The following is a 24239-nucleotide window of genomic DNA, read 5'->3' on the forward strand; positions in this document are numbered from 1 at the left end:
CTTAGATGCTTCATCTGTGTTCCACTATGGTGATTTTAGTGTCTCAGCATACCGCAGCACGCGACATAGCTTTGCAGACGATAAGTGCAACCGTTTCAGAGAGAAGAGCAGCCAATGTGACGATCTGGCTTTAAGTCGATTCCATAACAAATGACGAAAACGGACGGATTTCTCAGGTTTTTACTACATATGAACACTTTTCACATTCTCCCATGCAACTCGGCTGCTAGTCCTCCTTTAATGCAGAATCTTAAGGTCCTAGCTCATGTCCAAGGCACCAAAGCCAGCTAAAAAGTCAATAATCGATACCTAAAACTTGAATTGGATTACTTCTTACTGGCTATTACATCAACTTAGATGCTTCATCTGTGTTCTACTATGGTGATTTTAGTGTCTCCGCATACCGCAGCACGCGACATAGCTTTGCAGACGATAGGTACAAGCGTTTCAGAGAGAAGAGCGGCCAATGTGTCGATCTGGCTTTAAGTCGATTCGATAACAAATGACGAAAACGGACGGATTTCTCAGGTTTTTACTACATATGAACTCTTTTCACATTCTCCCGTGGAACTCGGCTGCTAGTCCTCCTTTCATGCAGAATCTTAAGGTCCTAGCTCATGTCCAAGGCACCAAAGCCAGCTAAATAGTCAATAATCGATACCTAAAACTCGAATTGTACTACTTCTTACTGGATATTACATCAACTTAGAAGTTTCATCTGTTTGTCTACTGTGGTGATTTTAGTGTCTCCGCATACCGCAGCACGTGACATAGCTTTGCAGACGATAAGTACAACCGTTTCAGTGAGAAGAGCGGCCAATGTGACGATCTGGCTTTAATTCGATTCGATAATAAATGACGAAAACGGACGGATGTCTCAGGTTTTTACTGCATATGAACACTTTTCACATTCTCCCATGCAACTCGGCTGCTAGTCCTCCTTTCATGCAGAATCTTAAGGTCCTAGCTCATGTCCAAGTCACCAAAGCCAGCTAAAAAGTCAATAATCGATACCTAAAACTTGAATTGGACTACTTCTTACTGGCTATTTCATCAACTTAGATGCTTCATCTGTGTTCTACTATGGTGATCTCAATGTCTCCGCATACCGCAGAACGCGACATAGCTTTGCAGACGAGAAGTACAACCGTTTCAGAGAGAAGAGCGGCCAATGTGACGATCTGGCTTTAAGTCGATTCGATAACAAATGACGAAAACGGACGGATTTCTCAGGTTTTTACTACATATGAACACTTTTCACATTCTCCCGTGCAACTCGGCTGCTAGTCCTCCTTCATGCAAAGTCTTAACTTCCTAGCTCGTGTCCAAGGCACCAAAGAAGGTTAAAAAGTCAATAACCGATACCTAAAACTTGAATTTTACTACTTCTTACTGGCTATTACATAAACTTAGAAGCTTCATCTGTGTTCTACTATGGTGCTTTTAGTGTCTTCGCATACCGCAGCACGCGACATAGCTTTGCAGACGAGAAGTACAACCGTTTCAGAGAGAAGAGCGGCCAATGTGACGATCTGGCTTTAAGTCGATTCGATAACAAATGACGAAAACGGACCGATTTCTCAGGTATTTACTACATATGAACACTTTTCACATTCTCCCTTGCAACTCAGCTGCTAGTCCTCCTTTCATGCAGAATCTTAAGGTCCTAGCCCATGTCCAAGGCACCAAAGCCAGCTAAAAAGTCAATAATCAATACCTAAAACTTGAATTGTACTACTTCTTACCGGCTATTACATCAGCTTAGAAGCTTCATCTTTGTTCTACTACGGTGCTTTTAGATTCTCCGCATGCCGCAGCACGCGACATAGTTTTGCAGACGAAAAGTACAACCGTTTCAGAGAGAAGAGCGGCCAATGTGACGATCTGGCTTTAATTCGATTCGATAACAAATGACGAAAACGGACGGATTTCTCAGGTTTTTACTACATATGAACACTTTTCACATTCACCCGTGCAACTCGGCTGCTAGTCCTCCTTTCATGCTGAATCTTAAGGTCGTAGCTCATGTCCAAGGCACCAAAGCCAGCTAAAGATCAATATTCAATACCTAAAACTTGAATTGTTCTACTTCTTACTGGCTATTACATCAACTTAGAAGTTTGATCTGTGTTCTACTATGGTGCTTTTAGTGTCTCAGCATACCGCAGCACGCGACATAGCTTTGCAGACGATAAGTACAACCGTTTCAGAGAGAAGAGTGGCCAATGTGACGTTCTGGCTTTATTTCGATTCGATAACAAATGACGAAAACGGACGGATTTCTCAGGTTTTTACTACATATGAACACTTTTCACATTCTCCCGTGCAACTGGGCTGCTAGTCCTCCATCATGCAAAATCTTAAGTTCCTAGCTCGTGTCCAAGGCCCAAAGAAGGGTAAAAAGTCAATAACCGATACCTAATACTTTAATTGTACTACTTCTTACTGGCTATTACATCAACTTAGAAGCTTCATCTGTGTTCTACTATGGTGATTTTAGTGTCTCCACATACCGCAGCACGCGACATAGCTTTGCAGACGATAAGTACAACCGTTTCAGAGAGAAGAGCGGCCAATGTGACGATCTGGCTTTAAGTCGATTCGATAACAAATGACGAAAACGGACGGATTTTTAAGGTTTTTATTACATATGAACACTTTTCACATTCTCCCGTGTAACTCGGCTGCTAGTCCTCCTTTCATGCAGAATCGTAATGTCCTAGCTCATGTCCAAGGCAACAAACCCAGCTAAAAAGTCAATAATCGATACCTAAAACTTGAATTGTACTGCTTCTTACTGGCTATTACATCAACTTACTAGCTTCATCTGTGTTCTACTATGGTGCTTCTAGTGTCTCCGCATACCGCAGCACGCGACATAGCTTTGCAGACGATAAGTACAACCGTTTCAGAGAGAAGAGCGGCCAATGTGACGATTTGGCTTTAAGTCGATTCGATAACAAATGACGAAAACGGACGGATGTCTCAGGTTTTTACTAGATATGAACACTTTTCACATTCTCCCGTGCAACACGGCTGCTAGTCCTCCTTTCATGCAGAATCTTAAAGTCCTAGCTCATGTCCAATGCACCAAAGCCAGCTAAAAAGTCAATAATCGATACCTAAAACTTGAATTGTACTACTTCTTACTGGCTATTACATCAACTTAGAAGCTTCATCTGTGTTCTACTTTGGTGCTTTTCCGCTTTCCGCCTACGGCAACACGCGACATAGCTTTGGAGACGAGAAGTACAACCGTTTCAGAGAGAAGAGCGGCCAATGTGACGATCTGGCTTTAAGTCGATTCGATAACAAATGACGAAAACGGACGGATTTCTCAGGTTTTTACTACATATGAACACTTTTCACATTCTCCCGTGCAACTCGGCTGCTAGTCCTCCTTTAATGCAGAATCTTAAGGTCCTAGCTCATGTCCAAGGCACCAAAGCCAGCTAAAAGGTCAATATTCAATACCTAAAACTTGAATTGGATTACATCTTACTGGCTATTACATCAACTTAGATGGTTCATCTGTGTTCTACTATGGTGCTTTTAGTGTGTCCGCATACCGCAGCACGCGACATAGCTTTGCAGACGATAAGTACAACCGTTTCAGAGAGAAGAGCGGCCAATGTGTCGATCTGGCTTTAAGTCGATTCGATAACAAATGACGAAAACGGACGGATTTCTCAGGTTTTTACAACATATGAACACTTTTCACATTCTCCCGTGCAACTCGGCTGCTAGTCCTCCTTTCATGCAGAATCTTAAGGTCCTAGCTCATGTCCAAGGCACCAAAGCCAGCTAAAAAGTCAATAAGCGATACCTAAAACTTGAATTGTACTACTTCTTACTGGCTATTACATCAACTTGGATGCTTCATCTGTGTTCTACTATGGCGATTTTAGTGTCTCCGCATACCGCAGCATGCGACATAGCTTTGCAGACGATAAGTACAACCGTTTCAGAGAGAAGAGCGCCTAATGTGACGATCTGGCTTTAAGTCGATTCGATAACAAATGACGAAAACGGACGGATTTCTCAGGTTTTTACTACATATGAACACATTTCACATTCTCCCGTGCAACTCGGCTGCTAGTCCTCCTTTCATGCAGAATCTTAAGGTCCTAGCTCATGTCCAAGGCACCAAAGCCAGCTAAAAAGTCAATAATCGATACCTAAAACGTGAATTCTACTACTTCTTACTGGCTATTACATCAACTTAGAAGCTTCATCTGTGTTCTACTATGGTGCTTTTACTCTCTCCACATACCGCAGCACGCGACATAGCTTTTTCAGACGATAAGTACAACCGTTTCAGTGAGAAGAGCGGCCAATGTGACGATCTGGCTTTAAGTCGATTCGATAACATATGACGAAAACGGACGGATTTCTAAGGTTTTTATTACATATGAACAGTTTTCACATTCTCCCGTGTAACTCGGCGGCTAGTCCTCCTTTCATGAAGAATCTTAAGGTCCTAGCTCATGTCCAAGGCACCAAAGCCAGCTAAAAAGTCAATAATCGATACCTAAAACTTGAATTGTACTACTTCTTACTGGCTATTACATCAACTTAGAAGCTTCATCTGTGTTCTACTATGGTGCTTTTAGTGTCTCCACATACCGCAGCACGCGACATAGCTTTGCAGACGGTAAGTACAACCGTTTCAGAGAGAAGAGCGGCCAATGTGACGATCTGGCTTTAAGCCGATTCGATAACAAATGACGAAAACGGACGGATTTTTAAGGTTTTTTTACATATGAACACTTTTCACATTCTCCCGTGCAACTCGGCTGCTAGTCCTCCTTTCATGCAGAATCGTAAGGTCCTAGCTCATGTCCAAGGCACCAAAGCCAGCTAAAAAGTCAATAATCGATACCTAAATCTTGAATTGGACTACTTCTTACTGGGTATTACATCAACTTAGAAGCTTCATCTGTGTTCTACTATGGTGCTTTTAGTGTCTCCGCATACCGCAGCACGCGACATAGCTTTGCAGACGATAAGTACAACCGTTTCAGAGAGAAGAGCGGCCAATGTGACGATCTGGCTTTAAGTCGATTCGATAACAAATGACGAAAACGGACGGATGTCTCAGGTTTTTACTACATATGAACACTTTTCACATTCTCCCGTGCAACTGGGCTGCTAGTCCTCCTTTTATGCAGAATCTTAAAGTCCTAGCTCATGTCCAAGGCACCAAATCCAGCTAAAAAGTCAATAATCGATACCTAAAACTTGAATTGTACTACTTCTTACTGGCTATTACATCAACTTAGAAGCTTCATCTGTGTTCTACTATGGTGCTTTTCCTGTTTCCGCCTACGGCAACACGCGACATAGCTTTGCAGACGATAAGTACAACCGTTTCAGAGAGAAGGGCGGCGAATGTGACGATCTGGCTTTAAGTCGATTCGATAACAAATTACGAAAACGGACGGATTTCTCAGGTTTTTACTACATATGAACACTTTTCACATTCACTCGTGCAACTCGGCTGCTAGTCCTCCTTTAATGCAGAATCTTAAGGTCCTAGCTCATGTCCAAGGCACCAAAGCCAGCTAAAAGGTCAATATTCAATACCTAAAACTTGAATTGGATTACTTCTTACTGGCTATTACATCAACTTAGATGCTTCATCTGTGTTCTACTATGGTGCTTTTAGTGTGTCCGCATACCGCAGCACGCGACATAGCTTTGCAGACGATAAGTACAACCGTTTCAGAGAGAAGAGCGGCCAATGTGACGATCTGGCTTTAAGTCGATTCGATAACAAATGACGAAAACGGACGGATGTCTCACGTTTTTACTGCATATGAACACTTTTCACATTCACCCGTGCAAATCGGCTGCTAGTCCTCCTTTTATGCAGAATCTTAAGGTCCTAGCTCATGTCCAAGGCACCAAAGCCAGCTAAAAAGTCAATAATCGATACCTAAAACTTGAATTGGATTACTTCTTACTGGCTATTACATCAACTTAGATGCTTCATCTGTGTTCTACTATGGTGATTTTAGTGTCTCAGCATACCGCAGCACGCGACATAGCTTTGCAGACGATAAGTGCAACCGTTTCAGAGAGAAGAGCGGCCAATGTGACGATCTGGCTTTAAGTCGATTCGATAACAAATGACGAAAACGGACGGATTTCTTAAGTTTTTACTACATATGAACACTTTTCACATTCTCCCATGCAACTCAGCTGCTAGTCCTCCTTTAAAGCAGAATCGTAAGGTCCTAGCTCATGTCCAAGGCACCAAAGCCAGCTAAAAAGTCAATAATCGATACCTAAAACTTGAATTGGATTACTTCTTACTGGCTATTACATCAACTTAGATGCTTCATCTGTGTTCTACTATGGTGATTTTAGTGTCTCCGCATACCGCAGCACGCGACATAGCTTTGCAGACGATAGGTACAAGCGTTTCAGAGAGAAGAGCGGCCAATGTGATGATCAGGCTTTAAGTCGATTCGATAACAAATGACGAAAACGGACGGATTTCTCAGGTTTTAACTACATATGAACACTTTTCACATTCTCCCGTGGAACTCGGCTGCTAGTCCTCCTTTCATGCAGAATCTTAAGGTCCTAGCTCATGTCCAAGGCACCAAAGCCAGCTAAATAGTCAATAATCGATACCTAAAACTCGAATTGTACTACTTCTTACTGGATATTACATCAACTTAGAAGCTTCATCTGTGTTCTACTATGGTGATTTTAGTGTCTCCACATACCGCAGCACGTGACATAGCTTTGCAGACGATAAGTACAACCGTTTCAGTGAGAAGAGCGGCCAATGTGACGATCTGGCTTTAATTCGATTCGATAATAAATGACGAAAACGGACGGATGTCTCAGGTTTTTACTGCATATGAACACTTTTCACATTCTCCCATGCAACTCGGCTGCTAGTCCTCCTTTCATGCAGAATCTTAAGGTCCTAGCTCATGTCCAAGTCACCAAAGCCAGCTAAAAATTCAATAATCGATACCTAAAACTTGAATTGGACTACTTCTTACTGGCTATTACATCAACTTAGATGCTTCATCTGTGTTCTACTATGGTGATTTCAATGTCTCCGCATACCGCAGCACGCGACATAGCTTTGCAGACGAGAAGTACAACCGTTTCAGAGAGAAGAGCGGCCAATGTGACGATCTGGCTTTAAGTCGATTCGATAACAAATGACGAAAACGGACGGATTTCTCAGGTTTTTACTACATATGAACACTTTTCACATTCTCCCGTGCAACTCTGCTGCTAGTCCTCCTTCATGCAAAGTCTTAACTTCCTAGCTCGTGTCCAAGGCACCAAAGCCAGCTAAATAGTCAATAATCGATACCTAAAACTCGAATTGTACTACTTCTTACTGGATATTACATCAGCTTAGAAGCTTCATCTGTGTTCTACTATGGTGATTTTAGTGTCTCCACATACCGCAGCACGTGACATAGCTTTGCAGACGATAAGTACAACCGTTTCAGTGAGAAGAGCGGCCAATGTGACGATCTGGCTTTAATTCGATTCGATAATAAATGACGAAAACGGACGGATGTCTCAGGTTTTTACTGCATATGAACACTTTTCACATTCTCCCATGCAACTCGGCTGCTAGTCCTCCTTTCATGCAGAATCTTAAGGTCCTAGCTCATGTCCAAGTCACCAAAGCGAGCTAAAAATTCAATAATCGATACCTAAAACTTGAATTGGACTACTTCTTACTGGCTATTACATCAACTTAGATGCTTCATCTGTGTTCTACTATGGTGATTTCAATGTCTCCGCATACCGCAGCACGCGACATAGCTTTGCAGACTATAAGTACAACCGTTTCAGAGAGAAGAGCGGCCAATGTGACGATCTGGCTTTAAGTCGATTCGATAACAAATGACGAAAACGGACGGATTTTTAAGGTTTTTATTACATATGAACACTTTTCACATTCTCCCATGCAACTCGGCTGCTAGTCCTCCTTTCATGCAGAATCGTAATGTCCTAGCTCATGTCCAAGGCAACAAACCCAGCTATAAAGTCAATAATCGATACCTAAAATTTGAATTGTACTGCTTCTTACTGGCTATTACATCAACTTACAAGCTTCATCTGTGTTCTACTATGGTGCTTTTAGTGTCTCCGCATACCGCAGCACGCGACATAGCTTTGCAGACGATAAGTACAACCGTTTCAGAGAGAAGAGCGGCCAATGTGACGATTTGGCTTTAAGTCGATTCGATAACAAATGACGAAAACGGACGGATGTCTCAGGTTTTTACTAGATATGAACACTTTTCACATTCTCCCGTGCAACACGTCTGCTAGTCCTCCTTTCATGCAGAATCTTAAAGTCCTAGCTCATGTCCAATGCACCAAAGCCAGCTAAAAAGTCAATAATCGATACCTAAAACTTGAATTGTACTACTTCTTACTGGCTATTACATCAACTTAGAAGCTTCATCTGTGTTCTACTTTGGTGCTTTTCCTGTTTCCGCCTACGGCAACACGCGACATAGCTTTGCAGACGAGAAGTACAACCGTTTCAGAGAGAAGAGCGGCCAATGTGACGATCTGGCTTTAAGTCGATTCGATAACAAATGACGAAAACGGACGGATTTCTCAGGTTTTTACTACATATGAACACTTTTCACATTCACCCGTGCAACTCGGCTGCTAGTCCTCCTTTAATGCAGAATCTTAAGGTCCTAGCTCATGTCCAAGGCACCAAAGCCAGCTAAAAGGTCAATATTCAATACCTAAAACCTGAATTGGATTACTTCTTACTGGCTATTACATCAACTTAGATGGTTCATCTGTGTTCTACTATGGTGCTTTTAGTGTGTCCGCATACCGCAGCACGCGACATAGCTTTGCAGACGATAAGTACAACCGTTTCAGAGAGAAGAGCGGCCAATGAGTCGATCTGGCTTTAAGTCGATTCGATAACAAATGACGAAAACGGACGGATTTCTCAGGTTTTTACAACATATGAACACTTTTCACATTCTCCCGTGCAACTCGGCTGCTAGTCCTCCTTTCATGCAGAATCTTAAGGTCCTAGCTCATGTCCAAGGCACCAAAGCCAGCTAAAAAGTCAATAATCGATACCTAAAACTTGAATTGTACTACTTCTTACTGGCTATTACATCAACTTGGATGCTTCATCTGTGTTCTACTATGGCGATTTTAGTCTCTCCGCATACCGCAGCATGCGACATAGCTTTGCAGACGATAAGTACAACCGTTTCAGAGAGAAGAGCGCCCAATGTGACGATCTGGCTTTAAGTCGATTCGATAACAAATGACGAAAACGGACGGATTTCTCAGGTTTTTACTACATATGAACACATTTCACATTCTCCCGTGCAACTCGGCTGCTAGTCCTCCTTTCATGCAGAATCTTAAGGTCCTAGCTCATGTCCAAGGCACCAAAGCCAGCTAAAAAGTCAATAATCGATACCTAAAACGTGAATTCTACTACTTCTTACTGGCTATTACATCAACTTAGAAGCTTCATCTGTGTTCTACTATGGTGCTTTTACTCTCTCCACATACCGCAGCACGCGACATAGCTTTTTCAGACGATAAGTACAACCGTTTCAGTGAGAAGAGCGGCCAATGTGACGATCTGGCTTTAAGTCGATTCGATAACATATGACGAAAACGGACGGATTTCTAAGGTTTTTATTACATATGAACAGTTTTCACATTCTCCCGTGTAACTCGGCGGCTAGTCCTCCTTTCATGAAGAATCTTAAGGTCCTAGCTCATGTCCAAGGCACCAAAGCCAGCTAAAAAGTCAATAATCGATACCTAAAACTTGAATTGTACTACTTCTTACTGGCTATTACATCAACTTAGAAGCTTCATCTGTGTTCTACTATGGTGATTTTAGTGTCTCCACATACCGCAGCACGCGACATAGCTTTGCAGACGGTAAGTACAACCGTTTCAGAGAGAAGAGCGGCCAATGTGACGATCTGGCTTTAAGCCGATTCGATAACAAATGACGAAAACGGACGGATTTTTAAGGTTTTTTTACATATGAACACTTTTCACATTCTCCCGTGCAACTCGGCTGCTAGTCCTCCTTTCATGCAGAATCGTAAGGTCCTAGCTCATGTCCAAGGCACCAAAGCCAGCTAAAAAGTCAATAATCGATACCTAAATCTTGAATTGGACTACTTCTTACTGGGTATTACATCAACTTAGAAGCTTCATCTGTGTTCTACTATGGTGATTTTAGTGTCTCCGCATACCGCAGCACGCGACATAGCTTTGCAGACGATAAGTACAACCGTTTCAGAGAGAAGAGCGGCCAATGTGACGATCTGGCTTTAAGTCGATTCGATAACAAATGACGAAAACGGACGGATGTCTCAAGTTTTTACTACATATGAACACTTTTCACATTCTCCCGTGCAACTGGGCTGCTAGTCCTCCTTTTATGCAGAATCTTAAAGTCCTAGCTCATGTCCAAGGCACCAAATCCAGCTAAAAAGTCAATAATCGATACCTAAAACTTGAATTGTACTACTTCTTACTGGCTATTACATCAACTTAGAAGCTTCGTCTGTGTTCTACTATGGCGCTTTTCCTGTTTCCGCCTACGGCAACACGCGACATAGCTTTGCAGACGATAAGTACAACCGTTTCAGAGAGAAGAGCGGCGAATGTGACGATCTGGCTTTAAGTCGATTCGATAACAAATGACGAAAACGGACGGATTTCTCAGGTTTTTACTACATATGAACACTTTTCACATTCACTCGTGCAACTCGGCTGCTAGTCCTCCTTTAATGCAGAATCTTAAGGTCCTAGCTCATGTCCAAGGCACCAAAGCCAGCTAAAAGGTCAATATTCAATACCTAAAACTTGAATTGGATTACTTCTTACTGGCTATTACATCAACTTAGATGCTTCATCTGTGTTCTACTATGGTGCTTTTAGTGTGTCCGCATACCGCAGCACGCGACATAGCTTTGCAGACGATAAGTACAACCGTTTCAGAGAGAAGAGCGGCCAATGTGACGATCTGGCTTTAAGTCGATTCGATAACAAATGACGAAAACGGACGGATGTCTCACGTTTTTACTGCATATGAACACTTTTCACATTCTCCCGTGGAAATCGGCTGCTAGTCCTCCTTTTATGCAGAATCTTAAGGTCCTAGCTCATGTCCAAGGCACCAAAGCCAGCTAAAAAGTCAATAATCGATACCTAAAACTTGAATTGGATTACTTCTTACTGGCTATTACGTCAACTTAGATGCTTCATCTGTGTTCTACTATGGTGATTTTAGTGTCTCAGCATACCGCAGCACGCGACATAGCTTTGCAGACGATAAGTGCAACCGTTTCAGAGAGAAGAGCAGCCAATGTGACGATCTGGCTTTAAGTCGATTCGATAACAAATGACGAAAACGGACGGATTTCTTAGGTTTTTACTACATATGAACACTTTTCACATTCTCCCATGCAACTCAGCTGCTAGTCCTCCTTTAATGCAGAATCTTAAGGTCCTAGCTCATGTCCAAGGCACCAAAGCCAGCTAAATAGTCAATAATCGATACCTAAAACTCGAATTGTACTACTTCTTACTGGATATTACATCAACTTAGAAGCTTCATCTGTGTTCTACTATGGTGATTTTAGTGTCTCCACATACCGCAGCACGTGACATAGCTTTGCAGACGATAAGTACAACCGTTTCAGTGAGAAGAGCGGCCAATGTGACGATCTGGCTTTAATTCGATTCGATAATAAATGACGAAAACGGACGGATGTCTCAGGTTTTTACTGCATATGAACACTTTTCACATTCTCCCATGCAACTCGGCTGCTAGTCCTATTTTCATGCAGAATCTTAAGGTCCTAGCTCATGTCCAAATCACCAAAGCCAGCTAAAAATTCAATAATCGATACCTAAAACTTGAATTGGACTACTTCTTACTGGCTATTACATCAACTTAGATGCTTCATCTGTGTTCTACTATGGTGATTTCAATGTCTCCGCATACCGCAGCACGCGACATAGCTTTGCAGACGAGAAGTACAACCGTTTCAGAGAGAAGAGCGGCCAATGTGACGATCTGGCTTTAAGTCGATTCGATAACAAATGACGAAAACGGACGGATTTCTCAGGTTTTTACTACATATGAACACTTTTCACATTCTCCCGTGCAACTCGGCTGCTAGTCCTCCTTCATGCAAAGTCTTAACTTCCTAGCTCGTGTCCAAGGCACCAAAGAAGGTTAAAAAGTCAATAACCGATACCTAAAACTTGAATTTTACTACTTCTTACTGGCTATTACATCAACTTAGAAGCTTCATCTGTGTTATACTATTGTGCTTTTAGTGTGTCCGCATACCGCAGCACGCGACATAGCTTTGCAGACGATAAGTACAACTGTTTCAGTGAGAAGAGCGGCCAATGTGACGATCTGGCTTTAATTCGATTCGATAACAAATGACGAAAACGGACGGATGTCTCATATTTTTACTGCATATGAACACTTTTCACATTCTCCCATGCAACTCGGCTGCTAGTCCTCCTTTCATGCAGAATCTTAAGGTCCTAGCTCATGTCCAAGCCACCAAAGCCAGGTAAAAGTTCCATATTCAATACCTAAAACTTGAATTGTACTACTTCTTACTGGCTATTACATCAACTTGGAAGCTTCATCTGTGTTCTGTTATGGTGCTTTTAGTGTCTCAGCATACCGCACCACGCGACATAGTTTTGCAGACGATAAGTACAACCGTTTCAGTGAGAAGAGCGGCCAATGTGTCGATCTGGCTTTAAGTCGATTCGATAACAAATGACGAAAACGGACGGATTTCTCAGGTTTTTACTACATATGAACACTTTTCACATTCTCCCGTGGAACTCGGCTGCTAGTCCTCCTTTCATGCAGAATCTTAAGGTCCTAGCTCACGTCCAAGTCACCAAAGCCAGCTAAAAAGTCAATAATCGATAGCTAAAACTTGAATTGGATTACTTCTTACTGGCTATTACATCAACTTAGATGCTTCATCTGTGTTCTACTATGGTGATTTTAGTGTCTCAGCATACCGCAGCACGCGACATAGCTTTGCAGACGATAAGTGCAACCGTTTCAGAGAGAAGAGCAGCCAATGTGACGATCTGGCTTTAAGTCGATTCGATAACAAATGACGAAAACGGACGGATTTCTTAGGTTTTTACTACATATGAACACTTTTCACATTCTCCCATGCAACTCGGCTGCTAGTCCTCCTTTAATGCAGAATCTTAAGGTCCTAGCTCATGTCCAAGGCACCAAAGCCAGCTAAAAAGTCAATAATCGATACCTAAAACTTGAATTGGATTACTTCTTACTGGCTATTACATCAACTTAGATGCTTCATCTGTGTTCTACTATGGTGATTTTAGTGTCTCCGCATACCGCAGCACGCGACATAGCTTTGCAGACGATAGGTACAAGCGTTTCAGAGAGAAGTGCGGCCAATGTGACGATCTGGCTTTAAGTCGATGCGATAACAAATGACGAAAACGGACGGATTTCTCAGGTTTTAACTAGATATGAACACTTTTCACATTCTCCCGTGCAACTCGGCTGCTAGTCCTCCTTTCATGCAGAATCTTAAGGTCCTAGCTCATGTCCAAGGCACCAAAGCCAGGTAAAAGTTCCATATTCAATACCTAAAACTTGAATTGTACTACTTCTTACTGGCTATTACATCAACTTGGAAGCTTCATCTGTGTTCTGTTATGGTGCTTTTAGTGTCTCAGCATACCGCACCACGCGACATAGTTTTGCAGACGATAAGTACAACCGTTTCAGTGAGAAGAGCGGCCAATGTGTCGATCTGGCTTTAAGTCGATTCGATAACAAATGACGAAAACGGACGGATTTCTCAGGTTTTTACTACATATGAACACTTTTCACATTCTCCCGTGGAACTCGGCTGCTAGTCCTCCTTTCATGCAGAATCTTAAGGTCCTAGCTCATGTCCAAGTCACCAAAGCCAGCTAAAAATTCAATAATCGATACCTAAAACTTGAATTGGACTATTTCTTACTGGCTATTACATCAACTTAGATGCTTCATCTGTGTTCTACTATGGTGACTTCAATGTCTCCGCATACCGCAGCACGCGACATAGCTTTGCAGACGAGAAGTACAATCGTTTCAGAGAGAAGAGCGGACAATGTGACGATCTGGCTTTAAGTCGATTCGATAACAAATGACGAAAACGGACGGATTTCTCAGGTTTTTACTACATATGAACACTTTTCACATTCTCCCGTGCAACTCGGCTGCTAGTCCTCCTTCATGCAAAGTCTTAACTTCCTAGCTCGTGTCCAAGGCACCAAAGAAGGTTAAAAAGTCAATAACCGATACCTAAAACGTGAATTGGATTACTTCTTACTGGCTATTACATCAACTTAGATGGTTCATCTGTGTTCTACTATGGTGATTTTAGTGTCTCAGCATACCGCAGCACGCGACATAGCTTTGCAGACGATAAGTGCAACCGTTTCAGAGAGAAGAGCAGCCAATGTGACGATCTGGCTTTAAGTCGATTCGATAACAAATGACGAAAACGGACGGATTTCTTAGGTTTTTACTACATATGAACACTTTTCACATTCTCCCATGCAACTCGGCTGCTAGTCCTCCTTTAATGCAGAATCTTAAGGTCCTAGCTCATGTCCAAGGCACCAAAGCCAGCTAAAAAGTCAATAATCGATACCTAAAACTTGAATTGGATTACTTCTTACTGGCTATTACATCAACTTAGATGCTTCATCTGTGTTCTACTATGGTGATTTTAGTGTCTCCGCATACCGCAGCACGCGACATAGCTTTGCAGACGATAGGTACAAGCGTTTCAGAGAGAAGAGCGGCCAATGTGACGATCTGGCTTTAAGTCGATTCGATAACAAATGACGAAAACGGACGGATTTCTCAGGTTTTAACTAGATATGAACACTTTTCACATTCTCCCGTGCAACTCGGCTGCTAGTCCTCCTTTCATGCAGAATCTTAAGGTCCTAGCTCATGTCCAAGGCACCAAAGCCAGCTAAATAGTCAATAATCGATACCTAAAACTCGAATTGTACTACTTCTTACTGGATATTACATCAACTTAGAAGCTTCATCTGTGTTCTACTGTGGTGATTTTAGTGTCTCCACATACCGCAGCACGTAACATAGCTTTGCAGACGATAAGTACAACCGTTTCAGTGAGAAGAGCGGCCAATGTGACGATCTGGCTTTAATTCGATTCGATAATAAATGACGAAAACGGACGGATGTCTCAGGTTTTTACTGCATATGAACACTTTTCACATTCTCCCATGCAACTCGGCTGCTAGTCCTCCTTTCATGCAGAATCTTAAGGTCCTAGCTCATGTCCAAGTCACCAAAGCCAGCTAAAAATTCAATAATCGATACCTAAAACTTGAATTGGACTACTTCTTACTGGCTATTACATCAACTTAGATGCTTCATCTGTGTTCTACTATGGTGATTTCAATGTCTCCGCATACCGCAGCACGCGACATTGCTTTGCAGACGAGAAGTACAATCGTTTCAGAGAGAAGAGCGGCCAATGTGACGATCTGGCTTTACGTCGATTCGATAACAAATGACGAAAACGGACGGATTTCTCAGGTTTTTACTACATATGAACACTTTTCACATTCTCCCGTGCAACTCGGCTGCTAGTCCTCCTTCATGCAAAGTCTTAACTTCCTAGCTCGTGTCGAAGGCACCAAAGAAGGTTAAAAAGTCAATAACCGATACTTAACCGTGAATTGGATTACTTCTTACTGGCTATTACATCAACTTAGATGGTTCATCTGTGTTCTACTATGGTGATTTTAGTGTCTCAGCATACCGCAGCACGCGACATAGCTTTGCAGACGATAAGTGCAACCGTTTCAGAGAGAAGAGCAGCCAATGTGACGATCTGGCTTTAAGTCGATTCGATAACAAATGACGAAAACGGACGGATTTCTTAGGTTTTTACTACATATGAACACTTTTCACATTCTCCCATGCAACTCGGCTGCTAGTCCTCCTTTAATGCAGAATCTTAAGGTCCTAGCTCATGTCCAAGGCACCAAAGCCAGCTAAAAAGTCAATAATCGATACCTAAAACTTGAATTGGATTACTTCTTACTGGCTATTACATCAACTTAGATGCTTCATCTGTGTTCTACTATGGTGATTTTAGTGTCTCCGCATACCGCAGCACGCGACATAGCTTTGCAGACGATAGGTACAAGCGTTTCAGAGAGAAGAGCGGCCAATGTGACGATCTGGCTTTAAGTCGATTCGATAACAAATGACGAAAACGGACGGATTTCTCAGGTTTTAACTAGATATGAACACTTTTCACATTCTCCCGTGCAACTCGGCTGCTAGTCCTCCTTTCATGCAGAATCTTAAGGTCCTAGCTCATGTCCAAGGCACCAAAGCCAGCTAAAAGTTCCATATTCAATACCTAAAACTTGAATTGTACTACTTCTTACTGGCTATTACATCAACTTGGAAGCTTCATCTGTGTTCTGTTATGGTGCTTCTAGTGTCTCAGCATACCGCACCACGCGACATAGTTTTGCAGACGATAAGTACAACCGTTTCAGTGAGAAGAGCGGCCAATGTGTCGATCTGGCTTTAAGTCGATTCGATAACAAATGACGAAAACGGACGGATTTCTCAGGTTTTTACTACATATGAACACTTTTCACATTCTCCCGTGGAACTCGGCTGCTAGTCCTCCTTTCATGCAGAATCTTAAGGTCCTAGCTCATGTCCAAGGCACCAAAGCCAGCTAAATAGTCAATAATCGATACCTAAAACTCGAATTGTACTACTTCTTACTGGATATTACATCAACTTAGAAGCTTCATCTGTGTTCTACTGTGGTGATTTTAGTGTCTCCACATACCGCAGCACGTGACATAGCTTTGCAGACGATAAGTACAACCGTTTCAGTGAGAAGTGCGGCCAATGTGACGATCTGGCTTTAATTCGATTCGATAATAAATGACGAAAACGGACGGATGTCTCAGGTTTTTACTGCATATGAACACTTTTCACATTCTCCCATGCAACTCGGCTGCTAGTCCTCCTTTCATGCAGAATCTTAAGGTCCTAGCTCATGTCCAAGTCACCAAAGCCAGCTAAAAATTCAATAATCGATACCTAAAACTTGAATTGGACTACTTCTTACTGGCTATTACATCAACTTAGATGCTTCATCTGTGTTCTACTATGGTGATTTCAATGTCTCCGCATACCGCAGCACGCGACATAGCTTTGCAGACGAGAAGTACAACCGTTTCAGAGAGAAGAGCGGCCAATGTGACGATCTGGCTTTAAGTCGATTCGATAACAAATGACGAAAACGGACGGATTTCTCTGGTTTTTACTACATATGAACACTTTTCACATTCTCCCGTGCAACTCGGCTGCTAGTCCTCCTTCATGCAAAGTCTTAACTTCCTAGCTCGTGTCCAAGGCACCAAAGAAGGTTAAAAAGTCAATAACCGATACCTAAAACTTGAATTTTACTACTTCTTACTGGCTATTACATCAACTTAGAAGCTTCATCTGTGTTCTACTATTGTGCTTTTAGTGTGTCCGCATACCGCAGCACGCGACATAGCTTTGCAGACGATAAGTACAACTGTTTCAGTGAGAAGAGCGGCCAATGTGACGATCTGGCTTTAATTCGATTCGATAACAAATGACGAAAACGGACGGATGTCTCAGGTTTTTACTGCATATGAACACTTTCCACATTCTCCCATGCAACTCGGTTGCTAGTCCTCCTTTCATGCAGAATCTTAAGGTCCTAGCTCATGTCCAAGTCACCAAAGCCAGCTAAAAAGTCAATAATCGATAGCTAAAACTTGAATTGGATTACTTCTTACTGGCTATTACATCAACTTAGATGCTTCATCTGTGTTCTACTATGGTGATTTTAGTGTCTCCGCATACCGCAGCACGCGACATAGCTTTGCAGACGATAAGTACAACCGTTTCAGAGAGCAGAGCGGCCAATGTGACGATCTGGCTTTAATTCGATTCGATAACAAATGACGAAAACGGACGGATGTCTCAGGTTTTTACTACATATGAACACTTTTCACATTCTCCCGTGCAACTGGGCTGCTAGTTCTCCATCATGCAATATCTTAAGTTCCTAGCTCGTGTCCAAGGCCCAAAGAAGGGTAAAAAGTCAATAACCGATACTTAAAACTTTAATTGTAATACTTCTTACAGGCTATTACATCAACTTAGAAGCTTCATCTCTGTTCTACTATGGTGCTTTTAGTGTCTCCGCATATCGCAGCACGCGACATAGCTTTGTAGACGATAAGTACAACCGTTTCAGAGAGAAGAGCGGCCAATGTGACGATCTGGCTTTAAGTAGGTTCGATAACAAATGACGAAAGCGGACGGATTTCTCAGGTTTTTACTACATATGAACACTTTTATCATTCTCCCGTGCAACTCGGCTGCTAGTCCTCCTTTCATGCAGAATCTTAGTGTCCTAGCTCATGTCCAAGGCACCAAAGCCAGCTAAAAAGTCAATAATCGATACCTAAAACTTGAATTGTACTACTTCTTACTGGCTATTACATCAACTTAGAAGCTTCATCTGTGTTCTACTATGGTGATTTTAGTGTCTCCGCATACCGCAGCACGCGACATAGCTTTGCAGACGATAAGTACAACCGTTTCAGAGAGAAGAGCGGCCCATGTGACGATCTGGCTTTAAGTCGATTCGATAACAAATGACGAAAACGGACGGATTTCTCAGTTTTTTACTACATATGAACAATTTTCACATTCTCCCGTGCAACTCGGCTGCTAGTCCTCCTTCATGCAAAGTCTTAACTTCCTAGCTCGTGTCGAAGGCACCAAAGAAGGTTAAAAAGTCAATAACCGATACCTAAAACTTGAATTGTACTACTTCTTACTGGGTATTACATCAACTTAGAAGATTCATCTGTGTTCTACTATTGTGCTTTTAGTGTCTCCGCATACCGCAGCACGCGACATAGCTTAGCAGACGATAAGTACAAGCGTTTCAGAGAGAAGAGCGGCCAATGTGACGATCTGGCTTTAAGTCGATTCGATAACAAATGACGAAAACGGACGGATGTCTCAGGTTTTTACTGCATATGAACACTTTCCACATTCTCCCATGCAACTCGGTTGCTAGTCCTCCTTTCATGCAGAATCTTAAGGTCCTAGCTCATGTCCAAGTCACCAAAGCCAGCTAAAAAGTCAATAATCGATAGCTAAACCTTGAATTGGATTACTTCTTACTGGCTATTACATCAACTTAGATGCTTCATCTGTGTTCTACTATGGTGATTTTAGTGTCTCCGCATACCGCAGCACGCGACATAGCTTTGCAGACGATAAGTACAAGCGTTTCAGAGAGAAGAGCGGCCAATGTGACGATCTGGCTTTAAGTAGATTCGATAACAAATGACGAAAGCGGACGGATTTGTCAGGTTTTTACTACATATGAACACTTTTCACATTCTCGCGTGAAACTCGGCTGCTAGTCCTCCTTTCATGCAGAATCATAAGGTCCTAGCTCATGTCCAATGCACCAAAGCCAGGTAAAATTCAATAATCGATACCTAAAACTTGAATTATACTACTTCTTACTGGCTAATACATCAACTTAGAAGCTTCACCTGTGTTCTACTATGGTGCTTTTAGTGTCTCCGCATACCGCAGCACGCGACATAGCTTTGCAGACGATAAGTACAACCGATTCAGAGAGAAGAGCGGAAAATGTGACGATCTGAATTTAAGTCAATTCCATAACAAATGACGAAAACGGACGGATTTCTCAGGTTTTTACTACATATGAACACTTTTCACATTCTCCCGTGCAACTCGGCTGCTAGTCCTCCTTTCATACAGAATGTTAAGGTCCTAGCTCATGTCCAAAGCACCAAAGCCAGCTAAAAAGTCAATAATCGATACCTAAAACTTGAATTGGACTACTTCTTACTGGTTATTACATCAACTTAGAAGCTTCATCTGTGTTCTACTGTAATGATTTTAGTGTCCTCAGAACCCGCAGCACGTGACATAGCTTTGCAGACGATAAGTACAACCGATTCAGAGAGGAGAGCGGCCAATGTGACGATCTGGCTTTAAGTCGATTCGATAACAAATGACGAAAACAGACGGATATCTCAGGTTTTTACTACATATGAACACTTTTCACATTCTCCCGTGCAACTCGGCTGCTAGTCCTCCTTTCATGCAGAATGTTAAGGTCCTAGGTCATGTCCAAGGCACCAAAGCCAGCTATAAAGTCAATAATCGATAACTAAAACTTGAATTGTACTACGTCTTACTGGGTATTACATCAACTTAAAAGCTTCATCTGTGTTCTACTATGGTGCTTTTAGTGTCTCCGCATACCGCAGCACGCGACATAGCTTTGCAGACGATAAGTACAACCGTTTCAGAGAGAAGAGCGGCCAATGTGACGATCTGGCTTTAAGTCGATTCGATAACAAATGACGAAAGTGGACGGATTTCTCAGGTTTTTACTACATATGAACACTTTTCTCATTCTCCCGTGCAACTCGGCTGCTAGTCCTCCTTTCATGCAGAATCATAAGGTCCTAGCTCATGTCCAAGGCACCAAAGCCAGCTAAAAAGTCAATAATCGATACCTAAAACTTTAATTGTACTACTTCTTACTGGCTATTACATCAACTTAGAAGCTTCATCTGAGTTCTACTATGGTGCTTTTCGTGTCTCCGCATACCGCAGCACGCGACATAGCTTTGCAATCGATAAGTACAACCGTTTCAGAGAGAAGAGCGGCCAATGTGACGATCTGGCTTTAAGTCGATTCGATAACAAATGACGAAAACTGACGGATTTCTCAGGTTTTTACTACATATGAACACATTACACATTCTCCCGTGCAACTCGGCTGCTAGTCCTCCTTCATGCAAAATCTTAAGTTCCTAGCTCGTGTCCAAAGCACCAAAGAAGGGCAAAAAGTCAATAACCGATACCTAAAACTGTAATTGTACTACTTCTTACAGGGTGTTACATCAACTTAGAAGCTTCATCTGAGTTCTACTATGGTGCATTCAGTGTGTCCGCATACCGCAGCACGCGACATAGCTTTGCAGACGATAAGTACCACCGTTTCAGAGAGAAGAGCGGCCAATGTGACGATGTGGCTTTAAGTCGATTCGATAACAAATGACGAAAACGGACGGATTTCTCGGGTTTTTACTACATGTGAAGACTTTTCACATTCTCCCGTGCAAATCGGCTGCTAGTCCTCCTTTCATGCAGAATGTTAAGGTCCTAGCTCATGTCCAAGGCACCAAAGTCAGATAAAAATTCAGTAATTGATACCTAAAACTTGAATTGTACTACTTCTTACTGGCTATTACATCAACTTAGAAGCTTCATCTCTGTTCTACTATGGTGATTTTAGTGTCTCCGCATACCGCAGCACGCGACATAGTTCTAAAGACGATAAGTACAACCGTTTCAGAGAAAAGAGCGGCCAATGTGACGATCTGGCTTTAAGTCGATTCGATAACAAATGACGAAAACGGACGGATTTCTCAGGTTTTTACTACATATGAACACTTTTCACATTCTCCCGTGCAACTCGGCTGATAGTCCTCCTTTAATGCAGAATCTTTAGGTCCTAGCTCATGTCCAAGGCACCAATGCCAGCTAAAAAGTCAATAATCGATAACTAAAACTTGAATTGTACTATATCTTACTGGCTATTACATCAACTTAGAAGCTTCATCTGTGTTCTACTATGGTGCTTTTACTGTCTCCGCATACCGCAGTACGCGACATAGCTTTGCAGACGATAAGTACAACCGTTTCAGAGAGAAAAGCGGCCAATGTGACGATCTGGCTTTAAGTCGATTCGATAACAAATGACGAAAACGGACGGATGTCTCAGGTTTTTACTACATATGAACACTTTTCACATTCTCCCGTGCAACTCCGCTGCTAATCCTCCTTTCATGCAGAATCTTAAGGTCCTAGCTCATGTCCAAGGCAACAAAGCCAGCTAAAAAGTCAATAATCGATACCTAAAACTTGAATTGTACTACTTCTTACTGGCTATTACATCGACTTAGAAGCTTTATCTGTGTTCTACTATTGTGCTTTTAGTGTTTCCGCATACCGCAGCACGCGACATAGCTTTGCTGACGATATGTACAAATTTTTCAGAGAGAAGAGCGGCCAATGTGACGATCTGGCTTGAAATCGATTCGATAACAAATGACGAAAACGGACGGATTTCTCAGGTTTTTACTACATATGAACACTTTTCACATTCTCCCGTTCACCTCGGCTGCTAGTCCTCCTTTCATGCAGAATCTTAAGGTCGTACCTCATGTCCAAGGCACCAAAGCCAGCTAAAAAGTCAATAATCGATACCTAAAACTTGAATTGTACTACTTCTTACTGGCTATTACATCAACTTAGCAGCTTCATCTGTGTTCTACTATGGTGCTTTTAGTGTCTCCGCATACCGCAGCACGCGACATAGCTTTGCAGGCGATAAGTACAAGCGTTTCAGAGATGAGAGCGGCCAATGTGACGATCTGGCTTTAAGTCGATTCGATAACAAATGACGAAAACGGACCGATTTCTCAGGTTTTTACTGCATATGAACACTTTTCACATTCTCCCATGCAACTCGGCTGCTAGTCCTCCTTTCATGCAGAATCTTAAGGTCCTAGCTCATGTCCAAGTCACCAAAGCCAGCTAAAAATTCAATAATCGATACCTAAAACTTGAATTGGACTACTTCTTATTGGCTATTACATCAACTTAGATGCTTCATCTGTGTTCTACTATGGTGATTTCAATGTCTCCGCATACCGCAGCACGCGACATAGCTTTGCAGACGATAAGTACAACCGTTTCAGAGAGAAGAGCGGCCAATGTGACGATCTGGCTTTAAGTCGATTCGATAACAAATGACGAAAACGGACGGATTTCTCAGGTTTTTACTACATATGAACACTTTTCACATTCTCCCGTGCAACTCGGCTGCTAGTCCTCCTTCATGCAAAGTCTTAACTTCCTAGCTCGTGTCCAAGGCACCAAAGAAGGTTAAAAAGTCAATAACCGATACCTAAAACTTGAATTTTACTACTTCTTACTGGCTATTACATCAACTTAGAAGCTTCATCTGCGTTCTACTATTGTGCTTTTAGTGTGTCCGCATACCGCAGCACGCGACATAGCTTTGCAGACGATAAGTACAACTGTTTCAGTGAGAAGAGCGGCCAATGTGACGATCTGGCTTTAATTCGATTCGATAACAAATGACGAAAACGGACGGATGTCTCAGGTTTTTACTGCATATGAACACTTTTCACATTCTCCCATGCAACTCGGTTGCTAGTCCTCCTTTCATGCAGAATCTTAAGGTCCTAGCTCATGTCCAAGTCACCAAAGCCAGCTAAAAAGGCAATAATCGATAGCTAAAACTTGAATTGGATTACTTCTTACTGGCTATTACATCAACTTAGATGCTTCATCTGTGTTCTACTATGGTGATTTTAGTGTCTCCGCATACCGCAGCACGCGACATAGCTTTGCAGACGATAAGTACAACCGTTTCCGAGAGAAGAGCGGCCAATGTGACGATCTGGCTTTAAGTCGATTCGATAACAAATGACGAAAACGGACGGATTTCTCAGGTTTTTACTACATATGAACACTTTTCACATCACCCGTGCAACTCGGCTGCTAGTCCTCCTTTAATGCAGAGTCTTAAGGTCCTAGCTCATGTCCAAGGCACCAAAGCCAGCTAAAAAGTCAATAACCGATACCTAAAACATGAATTGTACTACTTCTTACTGGCTATTACATCAACTTAGAAGCTTCATCTGTGTTCTACTATGGTGATTGTAATGTCTCCGCATACCGCAGCACGCGACATAGCTTTGGAGACGATAAGTACAACCGTTTCCGAGAGCAGAGCGGCCAATGTGACGGTCTGGCTTTAATTCGATTCGATAACAAATGACGAAAACGGACGGATGTCTCAGGTTTTTACTGCATATGAACACTTTTCACATTCTCCCATGCAACTCGGTTGCTAGTCCTCCTTTCATGCAGAATCTTAAGGTCCTAGCTCATGTCCAAGTCACCAAAGCCAGCTAAAAAGTCAATAATCGATAGCTAAAACTTG

This window comes from Schistocerca gregaria, chromosome 9, assembly GCF_023897955.1.
Source record: "Schistocerca gregaria isolate iqSchGreg1 chromosome 9, iqSchGreg1.2, whole genome shotgun sequence".
NCBI classification, from domain to species: Eukaryota; Metazoa; Arthropoda; class Insecta; order Orthoptera; family Acrididae; genus Schistocerca; species Schistocerca gregaria.